Source organism: Ambystoma mexicanum, chromosome 4p, assembly GCF_040938575.1.
Source record: "Ambystoma mexicanum isolate Mex_15411 chromosome 4p, UKY_AmexF1_1, whole genome shotgun sequence".
Classification (NCBI taxonomy): Eukaryota; Metazoa; Chordata; class Amphibia; order Caudata; family Ambystomatidae; genus Ambystoma; species Ambystoma mexicanum.
In genome coordinates, this window is record NC_090927.1 from 1,253,011,666 (window position 1) to 1,253,026,830 (window position 15,165).

The following is a 15,165-nucleotide window of genomic DNA, read 5'->3' on the forward strand; positions in this document are numbered from 1 at the left end:
GCGAACCTCAGGTACTTCCTGTGTCTGGGATGTATAGGCATATGAAAGTAAGCATCCTGAAGATCTAGTGATATCATCCAATCCTAGAGCTGAAGGGCCTGGAGGGTATGCGAGAGAGTGACCATCTTGAATCTGTCCTTCCTGAGGAACTTGTTGAAGTGTCCGAGTTTCAAGAGGGGTCGCAGTAGTCACTCGTTCTTAGGAACCAGGTAATAGGTGGAGTACCAGCCGTGGTTTTGCATCGCTACAGGCACCCTTTCCACAGCTCTTTCTCCAGCAGGAGGAATCTCCTGCAGAAGGAGCAGGTCTGGTTCAAAAGAGATTGTTTGCTTGGGGGAGGTCTTACCAAGAATGGAAGACAGTACCCTTAGGCTACTGTCTGCAGAGCCCAAGCATCCAAAGTAATGCTGTTCTTCGAAATGCTGTGTTAATCTTCTTTCCACTGCAGACTTTCGAGTAAAGCAGTTTTGATGTAGTGGCTGCGGCGGATGGCAATGAGGCAGCAACTGCTTCAGTGACACTACCTCCACGACATTGTGTTCCGCGAGGAAGTCATCTTTGGCCTCTCTAGGCAATCTGGAATCTGGCCCTTCAGACTAAGGAATAAAAGCAAAAGGTGCGGCCTCTCCAACTGAGAAGTTGGCTGGCTTTTCTGAGGCTGGCGGATTGCTGCCCCTAAATATTTAGCACCCTAAATGGACGCTTGCAGTGTATCAACTTAGTACCAAAAAGTGAGACCCATCAAATGGCACGTCTCACAGCCTGGATTACACATCTGGGGCAAATCCTTATCTACGCAGCCACGCAAACCTTCTTGTGACTGTACTAGCCTCGCACAATCGGATGCATCCAAACTGGATTGCAAGGATTGACACGCCATCCTTTGATGATATTCAGGAAACCCTCTCTCATTTATCCTTCAGGGATATTTTCAGCTGCTTGGGCTATACCATCCCACAAGGCATAGGTGTACTTTGCCAATGCACAAGAGGCATTTATGGTCTTCAGTGCCATACTCCCAGCTCCCAGCTGAGAATACTCTCTTACCCAAGACACCCAACATTTTTTCATCCCTGTCAAGAGGGATAGTAGGGTAGGCAGCTGCCTTCCAAGTATATGTAGCTGCTTACACTACCAGACTTTCCAGGGTAGGGTGCCAAGAGAAGGATTCTGGGTCAATCGACTATGGTCCATATATTCTAACCAGATCTCTATTGACAGCTGGCATGGTGTCTGGTTTCTGACAGTTTTCTAGGATTGTGTTCCTCAAAGCGGAGTTGAATGGCAAAGCAGGTTCCTTGGGGTGTCCCTTCCTTGTCCAGGATGTCTGATAGCATCCTGTTCCATGTGTTTGCAGGACGGCTCCAACCCAAGTATTCGGTCACTTTGTTCAAGACAGACCTGTAAGCTCCACTGGAATGTCCAGCTCTGTCTGTAGTGGCAAATACTACTTCTGGTGAAGTTTCAAGACCACTAGTGTCTTTTAAGCACTCAACCAAATCCTATAACCTGGAGTCCTTAGAGAGGAGTTCCTCCAGTACATTAGGTGGGTCTATCTTAAACTAAAAGGAGGATCATCACCCTGTTCCTCTTCTTCCTTGAAAATTGACCCTAGAGACTCAAAAAATGGTGTTGATGGGTCAAAGTATGATGTCGATGGCTTCCATGTCGAAGGCCTTTGACAGAATAGAAGGAGGCGGCAGTGGCTTTGATTTTTCTTGTGTTGACGAAACTGTCAATGCCACTTGAGGAGGCTTCTCTGACAAACTACCCAGGCAAGTAGTCGCTCAGGAAGCAGTCCTAGACGACTCCCTGTTGGCCTTGTGAGGTGTGATGGGTCAGACTCTTTCTTTGGTTCTTTCGAGGGACCGGATGGGGCCACATTCGAGAACAATTCCATCATTTGAAGACGGAATTCCTCCCAATCTGCTTCAGAGGCAGATTTACTCGGAAAACATACCTTTTTCCTGTCAGGCAAGGAATCAGATGAGGAGTGATGGCACCTCTTCTTCGATTTTTATCCGGAAGAGGATGTGGAACCGTGCTGTGAATCGCTCCTGGATGTGGAGCACTTTGATTATTTCAAGCGCTTCTTTGATCTCTGAGGAGATCTATCAATCAAAGACTTTTCTTCAGACTATCTCCTTTTCGAAAGGAGTGGATGAAAGATTTTGATGCCGACCGACCTACGGTGAGTTTTGCCTTCCTCTCCTTCAAGGTCTGGTTGGTCATGGATTGGCACGACCCACGATCTTCGACCATGTGTTCCACCCCAAGACACCAGAGGCATATTGTGTTTAATCTCATCAACATCTCCTAGTCACAGTCCGCACACCACTTAAAACCTGTTAAAACTTAAACTCTGCAATAGAAAAATTGCTTAGGTACTGTGAATGCCGGAAAACAACTGTAGCAATGGGCGTAGTGCGTCCTATTTATACCAACGTCGATGTCACATCAAGTGCAGTGATGGAAGCCACAAGGGACCTAGACGATGCATGTTGCCCTCTGCTGTTTCAAATGTTTCTGGAGCTGCAGGCAGGATATCAGTATATCAAAGATGAGGAATCCATGAAAAGACAACATTGATTAAAATTGTTTTTACTTTACTGAACTTTACTTTACATTTTCTTTACCATTTTTACAAAGTTGATTATCTATAAGACACTTTTTTGACAAAAGCGCAATAAAGCAACATGAGTTCATTGCAGCCCATTATTTCCTTGCAAGTTTACAGAGAATAAGAAAAGAGCCCCCCACCCCCAAAATTACAGTGCTTTAATATTACATATTCATTCAAATATCCATGTGACTAGGTATCGCTCTATACTGGCCAACTGTCTCCCCCCCACCCACACTCCTCCAACAGTATTTATGTTAGATCACTGCTAAATGCTTTAGTAGTAAGGGTCTGTATGTTTTTGTTAGTGTACATTGGTAGTAGGTGACAAATGGTCCGCAAATTGTGTTCAATTTAGTCAATTTATCATTGTGGGAGACGAAAATTTATTCCATGGCCCACATTTCCCACCCTTTAACCCACCAAACTGACAGTTGTTGGTCCTCCGCCTTTTCCATGCTTGTGCTAAGGGTAATCTTGCAGCATTGGGAGTAATCAGTGAACCTGTAACGATTCAACCCATACGTGCCCTCTTGGTCTATTTTACCCAGAATTACAATTAGGGGATCTAAAGAGCAGGACTCCAGTGATGTCCCCAATTCTTGAAAAGGATTTCCTTCCAAACTGTATCCTGAAGCATGCCCATCGAATGCATCCCATTGTGCCTATATCAGAGCAGCCTCTCCAGCACTGTGGTGGGTTTAAGTTGGTTTAGCTGTCTAGGGGTGAAGTACCATCTCATTAAAATGTTGTATGAACACACACACCTGTTGTGCACCTTGAATTTGTTTGTGCCCTCGCCCATTTCAGAGTCGAAGTGCCGTTTGGTAGCTCCATCCCCAGCTCTCCTTCCTATTTTGTCATATAGGTAGTTTGCCACCCTGATGGTTTCTCTCGAAAGTCGCAAGAATGTACACAAGGTCTATGCATAATAGCATTCTTTAAAGAAAAGGAATCATCAGAATAATTAAATGAATGCATATGTAAATGATGCTGCATAATTGAATTTGAATGCCAGCATCTGGTACGCAAGTCTTACAGAACAAAATATTGTCCAATAAGGCTTTAAGCGGATTGATACTTTTCGATAAAGACCAGGAACATCCATTGTGGAGTTCGTCTTTGCTGCTCGCATGACTAAGATGTTTTTGTCCGAGATCCCAGCATTGGCGTAGACTTGTTTTTCAGGAACCAGACGCTCAAGCTTCGCAATGGTAGCCAATGAAGAACCAACCCTCACTGCTGTACTAGAAGATATTGGGTCATGTAGGGGAGATTGAACCCCCCTTTGAGAGGAGAACAAAATCCGAGAACCACATCTAATGGGACCAGTAAGAAGCCAAGATTATGCTGCAATTGCACGTCTCCACGAAGGTGCTCCGAGTCCTGCAGCTTAAATGAAAGGGAGGGAAGAAGTAGAGAAATGTCAACGACCAATCCAGGCTGGCAATGTCTCCTAGGGGCCCATTAGCCTGACCCTTGATGAGAGGCATACTCCTGACACACGGTTGTTCTTCGTCGCAACACGTCCACAAAGGGATGACCCCATTTCTCAAAAAACTGAAAGATAGCGGAACTGTTGCACTCCCACTTGGGAAGGGCATGAAACAGTCTGATCAAAGAGTTTGCCTGCAGGAACTTCTCCCCCTGAAGATGGGATGCAACATTATGTATGAACATGGGTCAAGAGGCACTACTCCCGTAGCTTGCAGATCACAAGGTTAAGATGCACAAAGCAGGATATTTTGTCCCTCGCTCTTTGTTCAGGTAGAACATTGCCATGTTGTTGTCCGTGAACACCTGAACGACCATCCTTTGGATCAGAGGGTGGGACGACGAAGTTAAAAAAAATGGCTCTCAGTTCCAAGTAATTTATGTGAAGACTCATCCGATGAAGATTCAACCAACCGTGAGTTTGAAGATTGTGACCTCCCGAACCCAAGTGGGGGTGGGGAGGGCGGTGGTGGGGGGGAAGGGGGAAGGGGGAATCGTCTGTCATGAAAATTAGAAGAGGAGGAGAAAATGGTGATCCCCTGAGAAGGTTCTCATCCAAAGTCCACCACTTAAGAGAATCCCTAATTTCCTTTACAATAGTAATCTTCATGGACTGTTATTTGTTACTGAAAAGGGCCTCATTCCGACTCTGGAATGACTAGAATGCATGAGGTCATCAGTCCCAGAAGCCAGTGGAAGGAAACACCAGACAGATGTTTGAGTCCTGATGGCAAAATTATGGATTGTTTGCTTCAAAGCTGCAATTCTGTTGGTGTGGTGGAAATAAGTATAGTATGTCCAGAATCACTCCTATGAACAAAATCTTAAGGGCTGGGACAAAGGACTTCTTGTGTAGAGTGGTGTACAAGACTGCAAGGCTGTTCAGATTTTTCTCCCGAGAGGAGGTCCTGATCACCTATCACTCAGGTTGGGGCAAATGTGGATCTTCAGGAGCTGAAGATCAGCTGCTATCACCGAAAGTACTTTAGTGAACACACTTGCGGCTACATTCTAACAAAATAGAAGGCTCCTGTTATTGGTAATACTAACTGTCCACAGTGAACCTGTGTTCGGAGGTGCTTAGTACCAACTTGAGATCTCATCTCCCTGCGCAATATTGTTGTCACTCATGGCATTGGGTATCTTAGTTACAAGGGAACCCTGGCTGTGTTGACTCAGTAAGGGTTCCAGATTCCAGGGGAGGTTGAGAGCTGAAGGAGAGAAGTGGTTCACTGCTGGGGGCCGTTCTCATGGATGTATCTTTTCTGAATAAAACCACTCAACTCATGTGAAGTCTCTGAAGTGTATTACAGAACCTTTTACCATTGCCGACGAGGATGGGATCCAGTGAGACACGGCCCCCGGCAACAACAGGAATCCTGCACGAGTTTTGGAGTTTACCAGGTGCAAGGAAGCACAGGAAGGGTATCCTGGTCGGTTTGACCCCCTGGACCTGGTCTGTGCCTCGGAGTGGACATAGTGCAGCCTGAAGCGGAGTGTGTGTCCCGGAAGCATCGTTTATTTTTGAATTTGGAAGGTGAGAGGAGCATCATTTACTTATTGGAATTGGGGAGTACGGTGGATTACTGAAGCAACGGTGAGTGAGGGAGGCCTAGCGTTCGCTTCACACGGACTTGCATCATTCAAATGCTTCAGTGAGTGCAAGGTGCTGGAATATTGTCATTGTGCGATCCCGCCGTTGGATGCAACCACCACCACTATTTGCATTTAAGTTTATTTTAATTTTGCAGATTTAAAGAGTTTGGATTACTTGCTACTTTTGGGGAACAGTGCTTCAGAGGAAGAGGTTTGCTTGTACTGGGGGTGACAGTATCCAGGCTGAGACATGGCAAATATACCGGCTCCAGTTTTGTTCCTTCCAACGCCAGGTAAACCTAGAGTGCGTTGGTTAGACTGGAAGGAGGGCTTTTACAAATATGTGCTGGCTGCATTTGGCCCCAACTTTTCCAATGAGCGCAAAGAGGCGCTCCTCTTTCATTGCTTACGTGCTGCTGGGCAAGAAGTGTTAAAAAAGCTTCCGGAACCTCCAGATATTCCTGAAGAGGGGCCATTTGAAAACACTTTAGCAAAGTTGGACAAACATTATTGTTTTGAGGACAATAGAATACTAGAAAGGTACAGGTTTGCCACAAGAGACCAGAAGAGTGGGGAGAATATTGAAGAATTTATAACTGTCCTTAGAGGTTTGGCTATTAAGTGTAGATTTGGTCATTGTCATGACGAACACATAAGGGATCAATTGATGATCAAATGTTCAAATGACAATATCAGAAAGGAATTATGGAAGGAAAAGAATGCCTCTCTTGACAGGACGATTGAGATAGCGAAAATGGTAGAACATACAGATAAATGTATAAAGGTTCTTCAACAAGACAATCCATCGCATGATAGGCCCAAGAAGATGACAATGAGGCTGCGATACAAAAGGTTTCAAAAGTGGTACAGAGAAGTGTTGCAGGGCCTCCCCGCCGTCCTTTGCAAATGGGCAGGAGGACAGAGAATCGTCAAAGTCTTGCCACCAGGGCACTGGGCCAACAGTGGTTGTCCATGAGGGCAGCCAAAGGATCACCCAGTGAGACTAATGCATTTAAGGGTGGTAGAGATTCTGGTTACTCGAGAGGTGCTCCAATAAGGAGGTGTTTCAGGTGTGGAAGTCTGTCACATTTAGCAACTGACAGAGTGTTATGCGATCCACATAATATGTAATGACTGGAGTGAGAGGACACATGGCCAGGTGTTGTAGGAATTTCAATGCAAGCTCAGGTCAGGTACATGAGGTCAACGTAGAGCATGAGTATGACCCAAATGATGATGATGATGGTAGGGAGGTGGTGTTTTCAGTCAATGCCATTGATGGGAAAGTGAAGAAAAAGAAACCATACGCCACAGTGATGGTTGGAGGTATACCTGTGTCGATGCTCATGGATAGTGGAACGGATTATACCTTGATAAGTGTGCATGTGTGGAGAGAAAAGTTTGGATGCTGTACCTTATGGGAGAATATAGTAAGAGTGAATGCCTATGGAGATGTACCGATAGAAATTATAGGATGTTTTGAAGCGGAGTTGCAATTCAAGGATAGGAAGTCAACAGGAGCAGTCCATGTGGCCACTAGAGGTGGGGAACTCCTGTCCTGGAGTGATCAAGCTGAACTGAACATACGGCTTGAAGCAAGTCACCCAGATCAAGTATTGGCTGTAGGGAGTGAAGCCACCACCGCCAGTACCGTGGTAAATGATGGGAGAGCACAATCCAATACCACAATTGATAAATTAGGATGTTTGAAAGGGTTTGTGCATAAGATTCGATTGAAGAGATGCCACTCCACAAATTGCTAAATTACGTACCATCCCATTAGCCCTCAGAGAAGATGCAGAAAGGGAATTGAAAAGAATGGAGAGTGAAGGAGTAATAGAGAAAATTGATTCCTCAGAGTGGGTTAGCCCTATAGTGATGTGAGAAAGGGTAATGGATCTTTATGAATATGCATAGATCTCAGACATCTTAATAAAATGGTGGTAGCTGACAAATGTCCACTACCCAGGATAGATGATTTAATTGCAGGTGTATCTGGTTCTAAAATATTTTCCATTATTGACCTAAAATCGGCCTATCATCAGGTGGAGTTACATCCTGACTCCAGAGACCTTACAGCTTTCATTACTCCAATTGGTCTTTTCAGATGCGTGCGTATGCCGTTTGGATTGGTTTTGGCGCCGAGTGTGTTCCAGAGCATAATGTACAAGTTACTAGGTGAAAGAGGTGTCATGTTTTACCAGGATGATGTGTTAGTGTGTGGAAAGGATGAAATGGAACATAAGCGACTAGAGAAAGTGTTGAAAATATTTAAAGAAGCAGGTCTTACAGTGTCCCTAGAGAAATGTATATTTAAAGCTAACAAGGTAGAGTAGCTTGGTCATGAAATCACGGGGGAAGGAGTCAAACCCATGGAGAAGGCCATTGAAGCCATTTGTAAGATGGAAGTGTCAAGGTCAAAGGCAGATGTATTGTCTTTCCTTGGCCTGGTTGAGTTCTATGGAAAATTTGTCAGAGGGCTGTCTGACATGTCAAGAAATTTGAGTATGTTGACTCGGAAAGGTGTTACCTTTAAGTGGAATGATTTATGTAGGGAGGAGTTTGACAAGATTAAGGATGCCATTGCCAATGCTCCCATTTTGAGTACGTTTAAAGAAAGTAGACACTCATTACTGTTTGTAGATGCCAGTGAGTATGGTGTTGGAGCAGTCTTAATGCAGGAGGATCAGGAAGGTCTGCACACTATAGCGTTTGCATCTAGGTCGCTCAAAGGACCTGAGAATAGATACTCTGTAGTGGAAAAGGAGGCTAGGCTTTTCCACTCCCCAGACACACTAGCTTGTGTCTGGGGAGTGGAAAAATTCAAAAGGTTTCTGTGGGGCAGGGAATTCACTTTGTGCACAGACCATAAGCCGTTGATTAGTATATTAACCAAGGGTGGCCTGGAGGGAGTTTCCAGGCGCATTATGAAATGGGTGACCTCTTTACAAGGATTACAATATAATATGCTACATGTCAAAGGTGAAACCAATGTAATAGCTGATGCCTTGTCCAGATCAGTGCTGAGAGAATCTTTGACTAAAGAGGAATTTTCAGGTCATGGGAGCGATGTTGAAATATTTCAGGTTCACAAGTCGATAAAGGAGGACAATTGGGACATTGCTTGTTCCGAGAATGATTTGTACCAGAGAGTGTTGGATTTGGTGATGGAAGGTAAGACCAGAGTTGCCTGGGTGACCTACGTGGTTTCGCCAAGGTTAGCGATGAACTCTGGATTGATAAAGGGTATTTACATAGGGGTCATCAGATGGTGGTACCCCTCAAGATGAGGAAATTGGTAGTTGATCAAGCTCATGTTGGGTACTTGGGACACGCCAGGACCAAAGGTTTGGTTAGGTCAGAGTTCTGGTGGCCTGGTGTGGACAGAGACACAGAAGAAGTAGTCAACGGTTGTAGTGATTGTATTGAAGGGAATAAGGGACTCACAGAAAGTTCCCATGACCGTGAGGAGATCACCTACAGTTCCGTGGGATGAAGTTGCCTTGACTTGTTGGGCCCTTTTAATATAAGAGGTGGGAGAGATACTTATGTATTGATTGTCATGGATTTATTGTCTAAATGGCCTGAAGAAGTTATACTGAAGGATATTTCCAGTGGTGGAATCGTACAACATATGGAGCAATTATTTTGGAGAGAAGGATTTCCCAGGAAACGTTTGTCAGATAATGGTTCTCAATTGGTGTCCAGGGAGTTTAGAGAGTTTCTGAGCAGTCATGGCATAGAACAAGTAAACACCTCTTTGTATCATCCCCAAACCAATGGGTGCGTAGAACGCTTCAACCGCACCCTCATGGATGCCATTGGAATTGCTGTGGCCACTGGAGGTGATTGGATAAGAACTGTAATGGAGAGGACATTTCAGTACAGATTAGCTCTGCATAGTGTTACAGGTGTGTCTCCTTTTGAGGTGCTGGGGGGAAGGAAGCCTAATTCGCATGTGTGTCCTGGTTGGATGGCACAATCAAAAGTAGTGGGAGTGAATGTGGAAAGTGTGAGAAAGAGAATATTTGAGTCAGGAGTCAAATCCAAAGAACGGTATGACCAAAGGAATGCCTGTAGAGAGTTCAAACTTGAGGCAGGTGACTGGATTAAAATTAAACTGCCTACTAAAGTCCGCAAAGGTGCATCTCTATTTTCCCAGCCTAAACAGGTTGTGAAAGATTTAGGATCTTCTGTCCTTGTCAAAGGAGGTGGTATTTGGAACAAGGAGAGGATAGCACTTTGCAAGAAGATTAATGGGACCAATGTAATTTAATATCATTGTTCCAGTATCCTATCCACTTTAACAACTATTATTTCAGCAATGTTTTTTTTTCATTGCTTGTATACTTTCATACTTTGTTATTGTTCTGTTCTTTGATTTGGTGTGAAAGGAAGGGAGGTGTTAGGAGGTGCTTAGTACCAACTTGAGATCTCATCTCCCTGTGCAATATTATTGTCACTCATGGCATTGGATATCTTAGTTACAAGGGAACCCTGGCTGTGTTGACTCAGTAAGGGTTCCAGATTCCAGGGGTGGTTGAGAGCTGAAGGAGAAAGTGGTTCACTGCTGGGGGCCGTTCTCATGGATGTATCTTTTCTGAATAAAACCTCTCTGTGAAGTCTCTGAAGTGTATTACAGAACCTTTTAACAACCTGATATACAGACAGCGTTCCTCCGGCTGAGGATTTGGAAATAGGCTGTCTGAAGATCCACCAATGTTAGCATAATTCCCACCTGCAAAGCCTCCAAAATATGTGCCAAAGATGTCATTTGGAACGCCTTTAGAGGGAGAAACCCACTGAGCTCAGAGAAGTCTGGAATTGGTCTGATTCCATCCGTCTTCTTCAGCACTGTAAAGTCATGAGAGTGGAATCCCTGGCCTTTTTCGTTCTCGGGAACCAATTCTATTGCTTTGAGGCAGAGAAGGTTTTGAATCTCCTGCACAAGCAATGGGGAAGGCCTCTGAAATTTTGAGGGAGATGAACACAGATATGGAATGTTCAAGTCAACAAGTTCCCTGAAGGAGTACTCAAAGATCCTGTGTGATGCTTGACCAGACTTTGTAAAAGGAGGAAAGCTTTCCTCATACTGGGGATGATTGATGCCTGGTGGAAAATGGAAGAGCATGCACCCTCCCCTCCCCCTTTGGAGTCACACTGATTTTGGAGCCCTGGCTGGCGGTTGAGACTGCTGGCATTGGTCTCAAATTAAATCTAGTCTTGTTTTTAGTAAAAGTAGAAGAAGAGGAAGCAGAAGACGTGTCCTTTGCAGATTGTCTCGCTTTGAAAATCTCTAAAGGCAGCTGGTTGTTAATTTGCCTGGGCTGATACAGAACAAGTTACTTACCTTATCTAGTAACGTTCTTTCAATGGGATGTTCCTCTGACGTATTCCACATCTATGACAGGTAATGACCACAGCTGTGCTGCTTTGGAAAATTTTCAGCAGAGGGCGTCCTGCGTCGACGTCGATACGTTGTTTGAGAGCCTCCGTCGAGCGTCAACGTCACCGGATGTTATATATAGGACGCACGGTGCCCATAGCCTCAGTTGTAGTTTTTTCCCAGAACGTGTGGCAACAATCTCCTGCCAGTATGACTGCAGAAAGCCTTGCAGAGACTTAAACTGCAATCGCATAAGTAATTTTTAAGAGGGGCAGGCTGGGAGGGTTCGATATGGAATACGCCGGAGGAGCATCCCATCGAAGGAACGTTACCAGATAAGGTAAATAACTTGTTCTTCGAGGGGATTGTGTCCTCCGACGTATTCCACATCTATGACAGACTCCCAAAGCAGTACCAACATATGGAGGTGGGAAAAGAATTAACAATTTATAATTTTAGAATGCCCAATCAAATTGCAGAATAAAGGACTGCCTTACCAAAGGTCAAATCCTGCCCATGGATGCAGTCCAGGGAATAGTGTCTCACAAACGTATGGACAGAGGCCCATGTGGCTGCTTCGCAAATATTGCGAATCGGAATACCCCTCTGTAGAGCAGTGGAGGCAGCCACACCCCTAGTAGAGTGAGCCCGTATGCCTACTGGAGGGTCCTTTCTCGCCAAACGGTAACACTCAGATCGCCAAAATGATCCATCTAGACAAGGTCTGTTTGGAAACAGCCTGACCCAAGCGCCTTTCAGCATAACCAACAAAGAGCTGATCGTCCACTCTGACCCGGGACATCCGTGAGAGATAGAAACTCAAAGCTCTCCTAGGGTCCAACCTATGGAGCCTCTCTTCTTCCTTACCAGGATGTGGGAGGAGGATAAAACACCGGAAGAGTTACCTTCTGGCTCAAATGGAATTCCGACACAACCTTCGGAAGAAAAGAAGGCTGCACCTGCAGGACAACCTTGTCCTTAGGGAAAACAGTAAAGGGTGACCTGGCGGAAAGTGCCTGCAACTCACTCACTCTGCGTGCGGAAGTAACCGCAACTAAAAATACAGTTTTAAAGTGTTAGGGAGAATTCTCTGTAAGGGCTAATTTCCCAAACCTAGCGAGTCCCCCAGCAGCTTTGCTGGATTTGTGGTGTTTATTTGTTTCTCCTGCTAAGAGTGAGACTCTTTTTCTCCCACTCTTAGACATGATTTGAGGTGTTCCTTTGACTTTGTATGTGTTTTATGGGCTATGGGGTCCTTTACCCTATAGGGCTTCATGTGTTTTTGGTGTGTGGGTTACACAGCGCCCTCCGTGCCGTAACCCAGGGGTGTTGTAGCGACCCCCAAACATAGACTCCATACCCTGGGACTGACTACTGTCTCCCAGGGCATGTAAAGTCACCATTGGCTTTACTAGTCTCAAATTGTGAACAGAACCAGTACAAACCATCATATTGTGGACGTACTGGTCGGGGCAACTAGATTGCCCCGGGGTCTGTTGTTCGAGGGGGCACTGTCCAGTCCCCCCCGACTGAGTTTTGGCTGGTGGCAGTGGATACTACTTTTTATATTCGACCCCGAATATATCCCTAGGGATTTTCCCATTGTTCGAGGCTACCACTTTTTAAAATAGCCTCGAACATACCGCCGGTTTATTAAATTAATACAAATTCACCGGTTGGCAGTTCTTGGGTTCCAAAAAGGAGTTTGTGTTCGCTTCTGTGACTCCAACCCAAGTCGAGCCCTTTGTTCCACTTTTTGGCGGGCTTCTCCACAGAAGCCTCCAAAAGTGGTGCCACTCTGTCTGGGTACCACATGGGATGTGGGAGGGGGTTTAGGCACCCTGGACTGAGTTGCCTCGGCAACTCAAGTCGCACTCTTGTGTGATTGGCCCAAGTGGTGAGCCGCCCGGCTCACCACTTAGCATGTTTGAGTGACAGCTAGGCTGAATGAATGGGGTTTTTTTGCATAAAAGCAGGGCTTTGGGGAATGGAACTTCAGAAGTCCCCACAGGACCTAAAGAATCCGAGGAGGGAGAAGCCGAGCCGACCTGCAACGATGACACCACCGGTGGAGCCCTGCTGAACCGTCTCACCACTTTTCCTGACGACAGAGGAGATCTCCAGCCCGGAGTCTCTTCTTCCTTTGACTGGTGGGGATAACCAGTTTGCCAGTTTTTTCGCCTTCCTGGACCATCTCGTGGCCGCCTTGCCCGTGCCAAGCACCCCGGCAATCGGAATACCACGGTTTACCACTACCGTGAAGAAAAGGGTGGTACCTTGTAACCGGGTAACTCCTCGGCTGGTTTCTTCCCTGGCAGCGCAACGACCTCCAGCTTTCCTCCACGTCGAGACCTCCTCTTCCTCTGGACGAAACACCGACTTGCACCCGCTGCCAGGAACAACTGCCCCCGCTGGAGCGTTCTTCCCCTTTTCAGGTACTGTGTCCCGCCTGGCTTCCCTTGCGACAGATCGTTCGGGGTGACCGTAAATCCTCGACTTTCGAACCTGGGCTAGCCTGGGGCCTGTTAACTAACTTTTCCTGATTTGATCCCAATCTTTTGTGAACTATCTGGGCATAACCCCACTGTGTGATCCTGGACACATTTCGCTTGCTCTCTCTAAGAGTGGGCCTGGCATTTGAACTTCCTTGCTCTCCAGTAGACTTTGCCTAACCTGCCTCACTGTGGTTCTTTGAAAAGTATTGAGATGTGTGCTTTCATAACTCTGCCTTTTTCCCTCCCTTTTTAAATAACTTATTGGAGTGCCATCTTATGTTAAGAGCTCACCTCTGTCTGAAAATAAGTGATGTTTCTCACTAAGAATTGTCTAATAAGTAATTAGGGTTGTATATATATATAATAGTGACTGTGTGTTGAATTTACTTACCTCGTTTTGTGCTAGTGTAATTTACAAGTGTGTCTTTAAATAAATAATTATATACTTTTACACCAAAGCTCTGGTCAGTGTTTGCTTGTGCTACTGTATCTCCGTACCTAATGTGTATACTCTATATACTGCCTAACTCATCTTGAGAGGGGTCTGACTGCTCAGCCACAGCTACCAGGTAAATCTGGGTGGTACAGACTGCTACCAATTGGGTTTACTGCCAACCACCTGTAGTCCTAAATCTTTTGCAGTGGTCCCTAAGGGAACTGCACAGGTTTCTGCCTAACATAAAGGACAACAGTCGCAACGGACAAGAATGTAAGGGCTCAAACGGAGCTCCCATTAGAAACTTTAAAACCAAATTCAAATCCCATCCCGGCACCTGGAAAGGCAACGGTGGAAACACATTTGTTAGCCCTTTTAGAAACTGAGAAATCAAAGGGATCTTAAAATAAGAACATTCCTCAGACGCCCGCTTAAATATGGACAGCACCGCCAGGTAACGCTTAATGGTACCCACTTGTAGGCCCTTGTGGGCTAAAGAAAGCAAAAAAGACAAAACCAAAAGGAATGGAACATTGGAAAAGATCCACATTCTGTACCCTGCACCAGTCACAGAACTTTCTCCAACGGCAACGGTGCAGGGATTTCACTGCAGGCCTTCTGGCCGAAAGCAACACCTCCATCACGTCTTCGGGAGGTCCCAATCCTTATACCTCAACCTTTCAGATACCAAGCATGAAGGCTTGACCTCTGGATGAAGAACCCGACCTCCCTCCCGCGAGAGCAGATCGTCTCGGTAGGGAAGACGGCGTGAAGGCAGATGGACGTGTCTAGAAGGTCCGGGTACCACGCTCTCCTGGCCCATGCCGGAGCAATGAGGATCATCCGGGAACCGAACCTCCGTAACCTCTGCAACACTTGCAGAATGACGGGGACTGGAGGAAACGCGTACAGCAGTGAGAAGTACCACTCCACTACGAACGCGTCCCTAGGGCTCTTCTTGGAGGAAATTCCTGCAAGCAGAATCTTTCGCACTTCCGGTTAACACTGGTGGCGAAGAGATCCATTTGTGGGGTTACCCAAAGAGCCAAAATCTCCAACAGAACTTCCCGAGCCAGCTCCCCCTCGTGAGAGACTGTGCTCTGCCTGCTCAGAGCGTCTGCCGCCGCGTTTTTGTCTC

General features: G+C 45.9%; 1 protein-coding gene across 1 annotated transcript in view; it reads right to left on the reverse strand.

The window, feature by feature from the left end:
- Nucleotides 1–15,165, reverse strand: part of PSEN2 (presenilin 2) — a 609,714-nt gene that overhangs the window by 270,172 nt on the left and 324,377 nt on the right. The window lies entirely within an intron of this gene.